Here is a 12,888-nt window from a genome sequence, read left to right on the forward strand (position 1 = left end):
GGTGATGTAGGTTCCCAAGTGTGCTTTGACAACACCAAGTGCACTCCAACAATACCAACTATGCCTATGGTGTAGTTGGGGCTAGTTTGGGTGCAGTTGGTAGTTTCATGGTGCAGTTAGGAGACTAGGTTGATTGGTTACTGACTCTAAGTGGGGTGATTGCCAAGTTGATACACCAGAAAGATATGATGCTAGGGATGATGTTGTGATGGATTAGGAGATGTAAAATAAAGGTCACAACCTATTGAATGATATCATAAGTGAAGACAATGAAGGTTAGGAGGTGCAAAATGTAGATCAGGGCATGCTACTACAGGGGGACCTATCCAGGTACTTATGGAACCTCTGAAGCCTCAAAATGTTGTTTGGAAGCCCAAATTGGGTTCTCAAACTACCAACTACACTTAAATAGTACCAACTATGCCTATGGTGTAGTTGGGTTCAGTTTGGGTGTAGTTGGTAGTTTTAGGATGTAGTAGGTAAATTGGACTAAAACTAAGGCAATTTTAGGTGATAGGGTTTCTAGATTGATGTCATAATGAGCTAAACAATAGAGGACAATTCTAAGACTAGAATGAAGGTTAAAAATGAAATTTAGGACACCTTGAATGATGGTTAAAATGTGTAGGGTGAAGTTTGGGTATGCAAAGATGCAAGATGGAAGATGTAAAGTGTAGATTTTGAGGTTGAAATGTAAAGACTAAGGGATGCACACTAAACCCTAATGAATGCAATATGAAAGATGAGGGATACTAAGTGAACATTAAAAGATGCAAGATGAAGCCTATATTATGCAAGCATGAGGCTTAAACTAGGGTGAATGCAAGTGGGTTCTATGCAAGGGTGAAACCTATGTTATGCCAAGCATGTTTAGGATCACAAGTTGCCATGTTTTCTAAGCCTTGAATGTATTGTACCAAAGTTTACAAAGATTTGACCAAGGTTGTAACATTTAGATAGTGTTTGATGTTTTGAGAAGGTTTTAACAATATTCAAGGTGTAAATTTGAAAATTGTCTTTTATCTTGATTAATGTTTTACACACACGCAAGACACATTAAGACAAGAATAGTTATTGTTAAAAGTGAATAGTCACACCACAACCTAGGCTCCAGGATTGTATCCACTAAATTCCTACTTGAACCAAATTCTAGCCATGCTTATCTAGAGTGGACAACTTAGAATCTTGGCACCACAGGCTTCTCCTTATAGCACACTCACTTCTCAGGGCTACCAAGATCTGCTTCCCAAGGGGCATGACTTCCCAAGGGACTATTGTCTCTGCTAAGGACCACAAGAATGTAGGATGTCTTCACAGGCATGGGTGACCCCTTAAGCCAATGTATAGAGAGTATTTTGGCCACTAAAACATGGTTTTTAGTAAGAGTATTCCATTTAGAAAGTGAATGATAAAATTCCGTAGAAGGTCTCCCAACCTCGAGAACCAGGGTTTGAGGCACCATAGGGGTACTGGAGGAGAGCTATCACACAGCAATACCACTAACACAGCTTTCATCGTAATCGAGTTTTATATAGTGGTTGGAATGTTGACCTAGATTTTGGCCTGTTACCACTCTGAAGTCATCCCCTAGCATATCCAATATTGGGTATCTTGGTCCAAGGTTGGCTTCCTATAGAAGTTGCATAGATTTCTCTTACACCCAAGATCTATGAATTGCCAAGGGAGAGGATACATCCATGTAACCCCTAGGGTTTTAAACACTATAGACATGCAAAGAAAAAAATAAAAAAGTTCATTTTATGCACCAAATGAAGTGTTATCTAATCTAGGAAATCCACACACATGGTTTTGACAAACACACAAGGTCTTTGACAATGTCCTGCAAATAAGCATTAGTAGTTTTTAAGGATTATGTCTTCATCCAACAATCACCATATGCTACAAATAGACCAGAAATAACAAAAAAATCTACTCTAGGTCCTAGAAAGAAATGGAAACCCTAGATGCAAATTCTGAGTTATGTGTGTGCTTTCTGTGAACCAAGTGTGCTCTAATAGAGTAGACTATGCCCTAGAAGGCCAAAATGGCTTAGGATGCCTCCAAGTGCACTTGGGCCCTAGAAGGGTGCAATTGGTAGTTTATTGGCATAGTTGGGAGACTAGGTGTAGACTGTGAGGAATTGAGAGCTAAATAATACCCAGAAACTAGATTTTTGAACTCTACCCTCCCAAGTGCACTCAGATAGTGTAGACTATGCCCATGGTGTAGCTGGGACCCAAAAGGGAATATTTGGTCTTTTCTAAGCATAGTTGGTAAGTTAGGAACATTAGAAAAGGGTTGTGGTAGCTCCTAGAATCCTAAAACTACCTCCTAGGGATCCCAAGTGCACCCTGACAAAGCAACGTGCACCCTAGGACAACAAGCTAACAAAATGTATTAAAAAAAGCATACAACCATATTACTAGGCCCCCTAATTAGACTAGGTGTGATAGATGAGAGAGAATAAGCCTTATACCCCTCCAAGTGAGCTCCTTCCTTGCACCTACAAGCATAGACAGAACAAACCCAAGTTAGTTAAGCATGTTCATGTGAGGTTCACCAATTGTAGGACAAGAAAATGGGCTAATGTCCAACATACTATGATAAAATAAAAAACTCACTAAACATATATTGACACCCTCTAGTCTACCATAAAAGCCAAATTAATAGAAAGGAAGCAACACAAAGTTAGAAACCCCCTCTTTCATTTGTAGCTCACATGTCCTTCTTTCTTCTCCATATGATGTAGCTCCAAATTGTCTATAGTGCACACAATTTTGAAGAAAAAGCCCAAGATGGTGATAATGCTATGAGAATACTAGAAGATGTGATTTTGGTGAGAGAGAGAGAGCAAAAACTAAGAAACTAGGGATCAAAAATGAGATAAAGAATGCTCATTTTATAATCAACATGGAAGATGAGAGCATTGGAATTGTCACCTTGGATATGCAACTTGGCAAGAGATTCCTTTGAGAATCTATGACACAAGATGCCAAGTGTAGGATTGTATGATGCTTGGAAGTCAAAATTGGGTAAAGATGGAAGAGAATCTATGATGCATCATATGACACCTCAAACCCACTTAAAGCCTAGAATCTACGACAATGCAAGCCAAATATGAATGTGCATAAGAGAGTAAGAATATATGGAGTATGAAATATCTTAGCCAAGTGTCAATGGAGAATCCACAAGGTGTCATGCACATGTGTCATAATGATGTCAATATTATGTGGAATGTTTGAATTGAAAATCCATTATTCCACACAAATAGGAATAAGTGAAAATGGAATTAATGGTGGAGAATATGACTTAGGAAATTGAGAATTTCCATGGTTTGTGAATAATGAATCAATTAATTCATAAAATATCAATTAATTGAGGATGTTAATTAGGAATAATAATTAGTGAAATGACATAGGATTAAATTATGGGCTGTTTAATCCTATAGAGAAAATTAGTGGATGATTGGCCAGTTTGATTTGGTATGTGCAACAATATCCTTTGATGAAATGTGATGATAATGGAGATTGACTAGGATGATGATGGATAGACCAAAGCCATGGTCAAATTGATCTATTGATTGAAATTGATAACATGCCAAGGACACATGACATGGATTAAAGATACGTAACATTTAACTCACATTGTAAATGCTACAAGATCGAGATTGGTTGATAAGGTTGATCATAATAACACTAACAGACACTGTCAATGTTTTTGATAAGAGAAAAAGGTTTTGAAGGGAGCCTAAAATGCTTTAAAAATCAAGAAATTTTCAATGAAGCCCAAACCAAACAAAACATCAAACCTAAGGTGAAACAGGTCACCAAACAAGATACAATGACCAGGGTGGCATCACAGATAACACAATACTCTTCAGCCATACATACAAGTTTTGAGTGAGCACCTAAAACCCTGAATAGGTTTTGAAGGGAACCTGAAACCCTATATGAAACAACCACTAAGGGTGAAACGAGTCACCAAAAAAAAGGTGACCTATGTGGAAACACAAATAAAATAGAACACTATAGCCACAAAATAGGCTTTGACCAAGATCCTGAAACCCCATGATGAGACACACTACAAAGAACTAAAGGCCAAAAGATAGTACATAGACAACTGGCCAAAAGCTAGGTATCAAACTTTTCCTTTAGAACCCTTCTTATTAGATCGTAGTGCCATATCAAAAGTAGGAATGGATGGCTTGACCTTTTTTCCTTTTACTATAGTCCATCCATCCTCGACCAAACCAATAGCCTTCTGCCACTTAAAATTATCTCCTTCACAGCTAGTTCCAGACACCCCTAAAGCTAGGGAGAAGGCCACAGAAGAGGAAGTGATAGCAACAACATCACCCAGAAAAGCAACTGCCTCAGAAACACCAAAAATTGAAACAACAAAATTAGATGGACCAGCAACCACTACAGCCAACTTTGGGTCCACCAACAAGATAGGAGTGGATAGACAAACAAAGGCATGAGTTGATTCCATGCTAGAAACTGGGATAGAAAAATCTAGAGATGGACCAGCTGCCATCACTGAAGGAGCCAAAGGAAGGGATGTACTAAAAGAGAAAGCAATAGAATCCACACTAGAAGCCGAGATAGTAGAATCCAGAGATAGACCAGCTACCACCACCAAAGTTTCTTATAGAGAGTCACCATTCCCTATAGAAAGGACCTTTTGGAACATGTAGTGGTCTTCTAAGACCCCCTTCCACCAAGAAGGGGACATTTTTTATCTAGATTTACGTGAAGAGCACTTGGCGGTTAGGTGACCAGTCAAGTGGTAATTCCTGTAGTGGAATGGGATGCCCTCATAGTCAAGAAGAATATTCCAAGAACTAAGAGGAGAGTCCAACAAAATCATTTTTGGGAGTCCCTTAGAAATGTCAATCTCAACCAACATGCGAGCATACGTCATTCGAAACACTTTGGAAGCAACCCTATTAGACATCATAAAGTCTATGAGTGTATTCCCCACCTCCCTCAGAATAGAGCATCGCCAAAGGTGAAGGGGAATATTCAGTAGCCTTACCCATAGAGGGAACTTACTAAAAGTTTTCATTAACGAGTTGAAATCCTTGTACCAAGTTTTAGCCATCAAGGGAAACTTCTCATCCAAAGAAAAGTTGTTGCTAAAAATAGAATTTCTTTCTTCAATAATATCAAATTTCACAACAAAAAGACCCCTTGCCAAAGGGTAAATCTGGGTAGTCTCTGAGATGAAGGGCTCCCCAACATGGGAAATTCATGCATGCAAATCTGAAAGAGAAGGCCAGAAACCCTTTAAGTGAAAGATAGCAGTAGTGTCCTCAAAATCTTTCATATTGATAGAGATCTTATCAACTATAGTAGAATTTAAAACAAGCCTTTTCGAGTTACATACCATAACTGGCATAGTGTCACAGAGCCCCAAATGTATAGTATCACCAGTCTAGCCACCAATAATGGCCTCATAGGTAGCCACATTAGCATAAAAAATGGTCGAACCACCCACATCTCCTGGGGAATGAATATCTCCACTAGAAAAAGGAGAAACCCTAGCCCAAAAAGAAATAGAAGTTGTAGCAACAGGACCAAAAGCTAGAGCAGCTACCATAAAGCTAGATGTGGGAGTCAAAGCTAGATGCTAAAGCAAGATGCAGGAGCTAGATGTGGGAGCCAAAGCTAGATGTAGAAGCCAGACATAGGAAACCCTAAATCACAACCACCATAAAGCTCGATGTGGGAGCCGAAGCCAGGCACCAAAGCCAGACACATGAGCTAGATGCAAGAGCTAAAGCCAGACGCAGAAGCCAGACATAGGAAACCCTAAATCACAGTTGCCATAAAGCTAGACATGGAAGCCAAAGCCTTATGTTTACATTAAAATTTAATTAACCCTTGGTTGTAAGCACTATGGGCAAGAAGCCCCACTATTTCACCAAGGGTCAATGGAAAAACATTCTCAATTAAGATCCATAGTAGAGAATGGCCTTGTGGGGACTTGAACCTTGGTTGTAGGCCCTATAGGCAAGAAGCCCCACCATTTCACCAAAGGGACAAGCTTGACGAACATTGTCAATGTTATTAAATGGTTGAAAATAGTATGATCTAACACTGAGAGACTTGACAATGTCAAAGATTGGATGATGTGAATGATAGTTTGACCTAGTACCGAGAGCCATGACAATACTAAGGTCAGATTAATAAGATTTGATAGATTGATAGGTTTCCAAGGCACTAAAAGCCACAACAATGCTTGGGATTGGATAGATGATGATAGTTTTGGGATGTTTGACATGTTCCAGGTTGATTAAGATTGATTATAGGTTATTCCATGTAGATTTGGAGTGATTCTGAATTGATTTGAAATGGTTTCAAGTTAATTTGAAATAGTTTTGAAATGACATGAAATTGATGTAAAAGAGGATATGAATGATGACAGACACTATTGAGATATGATCAAGTTGGCCAAAAGATCGGAGTTAGTGGAATGAGAAAATGGGATGAATTAGTATGAAGAAGTGATGAAACCATAGATGCGAACCATTTTTGAGCATCTACACCTTGCAATAGGGGAAAATGTCTCCCCATAGTCTATTCCTTCCTCTTGTGCATATCCTTTGCAAACCAGTCTGGCTTTATTTCTTCTTATTTCACCATTTACATTTAGCTTTTTCCTAAACACCCACTTGGTACCAATCACATTTTTGTCATCTAGCCTTGGAACTAAACTCCAAGTTTTATTTTTCTCTATCTAATCAATTTCTTCTTCCATGGCTTTGTACCAATCATCATCTTCTAGAGCATCTTTAACTATTTTGGGTTCTTTCTTGCTTGGAAAATAGGATTCATTCCTTGTTATTGGTTTAGCATCTTTGTTTCCAATAATTTGATCAGTAGGATGATATCATTTAACATATTTGGATAGTCTTGGCTCTATTCTTGTTTCCTTGTTTTGTCTTTTAGCCTCTGAGTCACTATGTATATTTCTATCAAGTACATCAGCTTCTCTTTCAGGTATACTAACTTCAAAATCAGAATGTGTTGTTTCTTCATTCTGTAACTCAGCATTTGAATGCAACCCAGTTCTTGAATTCAACTTGACATTCATTGGCTATGACTTGGTTCTTACTAAAACTTGTTGTTAGATCTCTACTTGATTGGTTGCTTCTTCTTCAGTAGACATTCCTTAGTAGAAATATGCAAATAATTTGTATTCTTCTGGTCTTTTGATGGGTTCATCATCATGAGCTTCTTTATATTCATCAAAATTTTCATTTGCACTTTCCATAATTTTATTAGTGTTAGTAATCAAACACTTGTATGCTTTGCTTCTTGTGGAGTAGTTAAGGAATGTACCTTCATCACTTTTTGCATCAAATTTACCCTTTCTTATATCTTTGAGTATATAACATTTTCTCCCAAATACTTTAAAATATTCACATTAGGTGTATATCCATACCATAATTCAAAGGGTGTTGAATTAGTACCTTTCTTGATTTGTACTCAATTCAAGGTATAGATAGCTATACTTACAACTTCTCTCCAACATTTTAGAGCAACATTCTTTTCCATCATAAGTGTCCTGGCACAGTCCATTATTGACCTATTTCTTCTTTCAACAATTCCATACTATGGATGGGTTCTTGGTGCAGAAGTTTGTCTTTTAATTCCTTTAACATTGCAAAACACTTCAAATTCTTTGGATGTGAATTCTCCTCCTCTGTCTGATCTTAAACATTTCAAACTCTTACTTGTTTCTTTTTCAACTCTTGCCAAAAACCACTTTAAAATTTGAAAGGCATCAGATTTTTGCTTCAAAAACATGACTATCATCATCCTAGAGTAATCATCTACAAACAACATTATATATTTGTCTCCTTTGTAATTTTTCACTTCTAAAGGTCCACACAAATTAGTATGAACTATCTCTAGTATCTCTTTAGAGGTGTAAGTTTTACTTTTGAAACATGACTTGGTCATCTTGCCTAGCTAACATTGTTTGCAATTCACATTATCAGGCTTTTTTAGTTGGGGCAAACCTCTAACCTTCTTCAAATCATTGATATTTATCAAAGTTGACATGACAAAAACTTTTATGCCATAACCATTTATCATCAAATTTCATCATAAGACAAGTAGCATCCTCTATATCAAGGTAAAATAGATTACTTCTAGTTTGGTCTCCTTTTCTTATAAGTTTTCCACTTTTGTCATATATCATGGCAGTCTTGTTTCCAAATTCAACTTTGCATCCTACATTGCTTAGTTGTGACACACTCGACAAATTATAATTCAATCCTTCAACATGGTAAGCATTATCAAAAGAGATCTTTTCTATGAGTTTAATGGAACCCTTTCCTTTTATCAGACATGGAGCATCATTACCAAATCTAACACTATTTCCATCATAATGATTTAAGGTAGGGAATTTACTTTTATCTCTTTTCATGTGATGTGAACATCCACTGTTAATGATTAACTTATCCTTTTTTTGTTTACACAAGTCATAAGTGCAGTTGCCTCCTCCTCATCAGATTCATCCTTCATTGCAACATAGACTACTTCATCATCATGTTCATCAGATTCATCTTCTTCAACAATGTAGCACTTTTTGCCTTTGTCTTTATAATCTCCGTTGTCATTTTCTCTTTTATTTTTGTACTTCTTTCCTTCCCTAAAGTTTTTCTTTTGTGTACATCTTGCAGCAATATGACCAACTTCATTGCAAGTGAAACAAATGATGGGCAAGTTACCTTTGAATTTTTCTTTTCCTTTGTGAAATCTTCTTGCCAATAGTGCTTCCAATTGTTCAACATCTTCTTCATCTATATCACTGTCACTAGATGCATGCTTTATCTTTCTTTTCTTCTTTTGCCTCTTCTCATTAGAATCTTTCAACAACAATTTTTCCTTAAAAGCATATTCAAAATTTTTTGGTTTGTAATTGTCAAAATTTGATAACTCAAAAGCAGTGAGTCTTCCTACTAGACCTTCAAGAGTTAGATTGTTTCCTGGAATGCATATCAATTCCTGTATAGCAGATACTCTAATGGCATAGACATGTATTAATGTTCCCATGACTTTACTTAATATAGTGTCATCATCTATGTGACTAGTAGCACCTTTTATTGCACTGACAACTTCTTTTATTCTAGCAACATATTGAGCAATGTTCTCACCTTCTTCCATTCTCATGTCATCAAATTTACCTCTAAGACTTTTTGACTTTTCTCTTTGAACATTTTTCTATCCTCCATAGATGGTTTTCAGGGCATCCCAAATCTTCTTTGCAATGTCACATCCCTTAATGTTATCAAATTCTACATAGCTAAGAGCAGAGGCAATCTCCAACATTGCTTGATTATGTTCTTTCTTCTTTCTCATATCTTCTGTAGTAGGGGCTCTAGCAGGATCAACATGTTCTAGTGAGATAGTGGATTGTGCATGATCTCCTATTCCTCCAAGATGCAGTTTCATTAGACTTTGCCATGTAGAGAAGTTGTCTTTGTTAAGCTTTGGTACTTCTCTCTTGGTCATCTTGATATTTGTGCTTCTAGTACCTTCAAACTAGTTTAGTCAGCAAAGAAATCTTTGATACCAATTGTTGGAATCTTTAGAATAACTGAGGCGGGGGGGGAATTAGTTATTCAAGGTCTAGATATCCCAATAAAACTTTTCACTTAGCTTAGTGAACTCATTAAACATTCATATATGTATCTATATCCAAGCTTATTACTAATACTTGCAAGTTACTTTTAAATCAGCATGCAACAAAAAAACATGAAACATAAAACTCATCCACACACTTGACATAGTGATTTAAAGTGGAAACCCAATTTGGGAAAAACTGCCAGTAACAAGCTACTCCTTTTTCACTCTTTTGAAGTGATGCCCTGTGAAAGGCCAACCCTATTAAAGGTTACAATGCACATTATTAAATGTGACCCAATTAAGGGATTTCAATCACCCTGTTAAAAGTGAGCCTGGTTAAATTACTTTAGGCCATTCACTTGGAATGCCACCCTATTAAATGATTTTCTAATGACTATTAAGTCAACCTTAGTCCAAAGGATTTTACCCTAACTGATACAATTGTTAGAGAGTACAGTAGAGTATTTGATCTGATAAAACTTACAACTTATCTTGTAGATTTTAGATCTCAATTTAGTTCTCAATTGTGCTTGGCTTTCATTCTCTGTAGCTCTAACAACTTGTTCACTTTTCAAGGTTTTGTCTCCTTAAACCTTCTTGCTTGTTGTGCCAATGCAGTCACTACTATGGTCACTTGATGAAGAAGAGTCTCTATTCTCTATTCTTCCTTGGTCTTCTTTGACCTTCTCTTTGTCTTCTCCTTGATACCACACTCTTCCAACTCTTTTGTTTCATGATCAAACATTCCTTAAATAGGAATTTAGAATACATTGTCATTTTTCATCATCTAATTAGGGTTTAGATGGATTAGGTAGGATACAATGTATCTAACCCATGTCTTTTTTCTTCTAGAAACTTCTCCTAGAATCCATTTGAATTTTTCCCAAAAATAGTTCACCTCAAAATCTGTACCACCATCTCATTAGTCTTATCTTCCACCTGGTTCATAGACTTCAAGAAAACAAAATTGTCAGCTCATATTTGGCAAATCTTTGACTTTTCAAATAATGCAGCAACTCAACATTATTATCCTTTTGATGCTCGACACATACTACATTTATCCTTTGGATGCTCGACACATACTACATTGCTTGACATATATTGTGTTTTCACTCGGCATTAACTACAATTTACTGATGCTCGACACTTATTGCATTTTGTCTAGCTTGACACCTGAACTTGCTTTGCATCAACTACTTCACTTGGCACACACTAGAATTTGTTTTTACTCGACACCAATTGATTTTCCACTCGGCATGAACTAACTTTTCTCGGCACCCACTACCAATTTGGTCAAGCTTTGCAGACAGTCTTAGTGTTTCTTATTCTTCTAAAGATCCTGAGTATGGCCAACCTTTGTAACTTCAATCAATACTTCATTTTACCATTGTCTTAACTAATCCTTGAACTTCATTTCATTACCATAACTCAACCTTTCCTCTAGGTACTTTTGTTACATCTTATTGATTAAATCCTCTTCATCAATCAACTAAATAATAGTCTTTGGATCTTATAAGAAATTATCTCATCAAAAAATAGTAGGATTGACATTAGTGACAAAATAATGATTGAAACACATATTACTTCATCATTCTCCCTCTTTCAACAATCTCTTTTAGCAATGATCTTTTCAATCAGATCTCAACAACTTGTTCTTCTCCTTCCACACTGCATTGTCATTTTGGTTCTCCCTCTTGTTGATGCTACTTTTCCAGTTCTTTTTTTAAACTTAAAGAGCATAAATTCTTCATGAACGAGCTAGAAACCCCATTGGCTCTTTTAGAGTTTTAGAAGGCAGAACTTTTAGCTTTGATACCACTCATTAAGTAGGTCAATTACACCATAATAGAAAGATGAATCTAAGTACCTCCCTTAATGTGTGTAATTGATTCTTTAAACCTCATCAATTATTATTTATGAGGAAATGTAAACTAGGTTTACCAAGTCTAAGTGGCACTAATTATAATGAAAGAAAAGACATGTCTAAGAATGGGTTGTGACACAATGTGGTATCTGTCACCATCCATGATAACCCCTATAGAACTATCTTTTGCGATTGTAATTGATTTTATGTATTTCTTTTTTCATAAAATCTTTTCTTAAACAATTTCATTTGTTCCAATTTGTATTAATATGTGAAGTTAAAAGCACAAAAGTTTATATATATTAACTCTTTATGCAACAACATAGCAAACACCTGGAGCAAGTTTATGGTTGTAGTTCAAGGAGAAAATTACAACAATTGAAGGAGTTGGCTTGTGCAACCAATTATTTAAATCATCAATAATTCATTAATACAGATTATTATTTCCACAAAAGATAAGAGAGTTATAAATAAAAAGACAAGACAGAACTCAAGCATTGGGAGATAGTGGCATTGCATAAGTCATGTCTTTGTTTGCATGTATGAGTTAATGTTACTTTTTTTTTTATGGAAAGTTGTTTTGTCATTGTATTTCTTGGAGGTTTTATAATATTAAGTTTTCTATTTGTATTTTCCATTTAATAAAATAGACATCTTCCACTAGTTTATGAATGAGTTAATATATGTAGAAGTTATTTAGAGTCTAACTAATTAAAGATTGGAGGTTTTATAATGTTAAGTTTTCTATTTGTATTTTCCATGTAATAAAATAGACATCTTCTGCTAGTTTATGAATGAGTTAATATATGTAGAAGTTATTTAGAGTCTAACTAATTAAAGATAGATAGATCTTGTATATATATATATATATATATATATATTCTAAATATTTTCCATAATAGATAACAAGGATTAGCTTGTATTTTTAAATTAAAAGTAAGATATTTTTCTAGTTTAGTTGATATTCTAAAAATTAAGTATTAGAAGATTTGATTAACATCTAGTAAAAGAGCATAGTTCAACCCTATCAAGGGCCCACTATAGATATAAATTTGTTGTTAATATTATTCATTGGTAGCTTTGATAGTCTTAATGAAAATTATTTCTTGTATAGGTAATTAGTTATTGATTGAAATGGAAGATACTCATAGCATAGTAATATGTTGTCACTAATGAACCTTCCAACATTGATCATACCTTGTAGTAATTATTGTTGAAAATTTGTAGCATAAATTTTCCCATTCATAATTGATTAGAATTAATACCTAAAAGTCATTAAGCTATACATATGTTTGTAGTTTGATATTATAAATGACTTACTTGATAAGGGATGTTGAATGCATGTTGTTGTTGCAAGTTAGATTTACTAGACAATGACATGGG

This window comes from Cupressus sempervirens, chromosome 5, assembly GCF_028749045.1.
Source record: "Cupressus sempervirens isolate cs-2001-9-10 chromosome 5, ASM2874904v1, whole genome shotgun sequence".
NCBI classification, from domain to species: domain Eukaryota; kingdom Viridiplantae; phylum Streptophyta; class Pinopsida; order Cupressales; family Cupressaceae; genus Cupressus; species Cupressus sempervirens.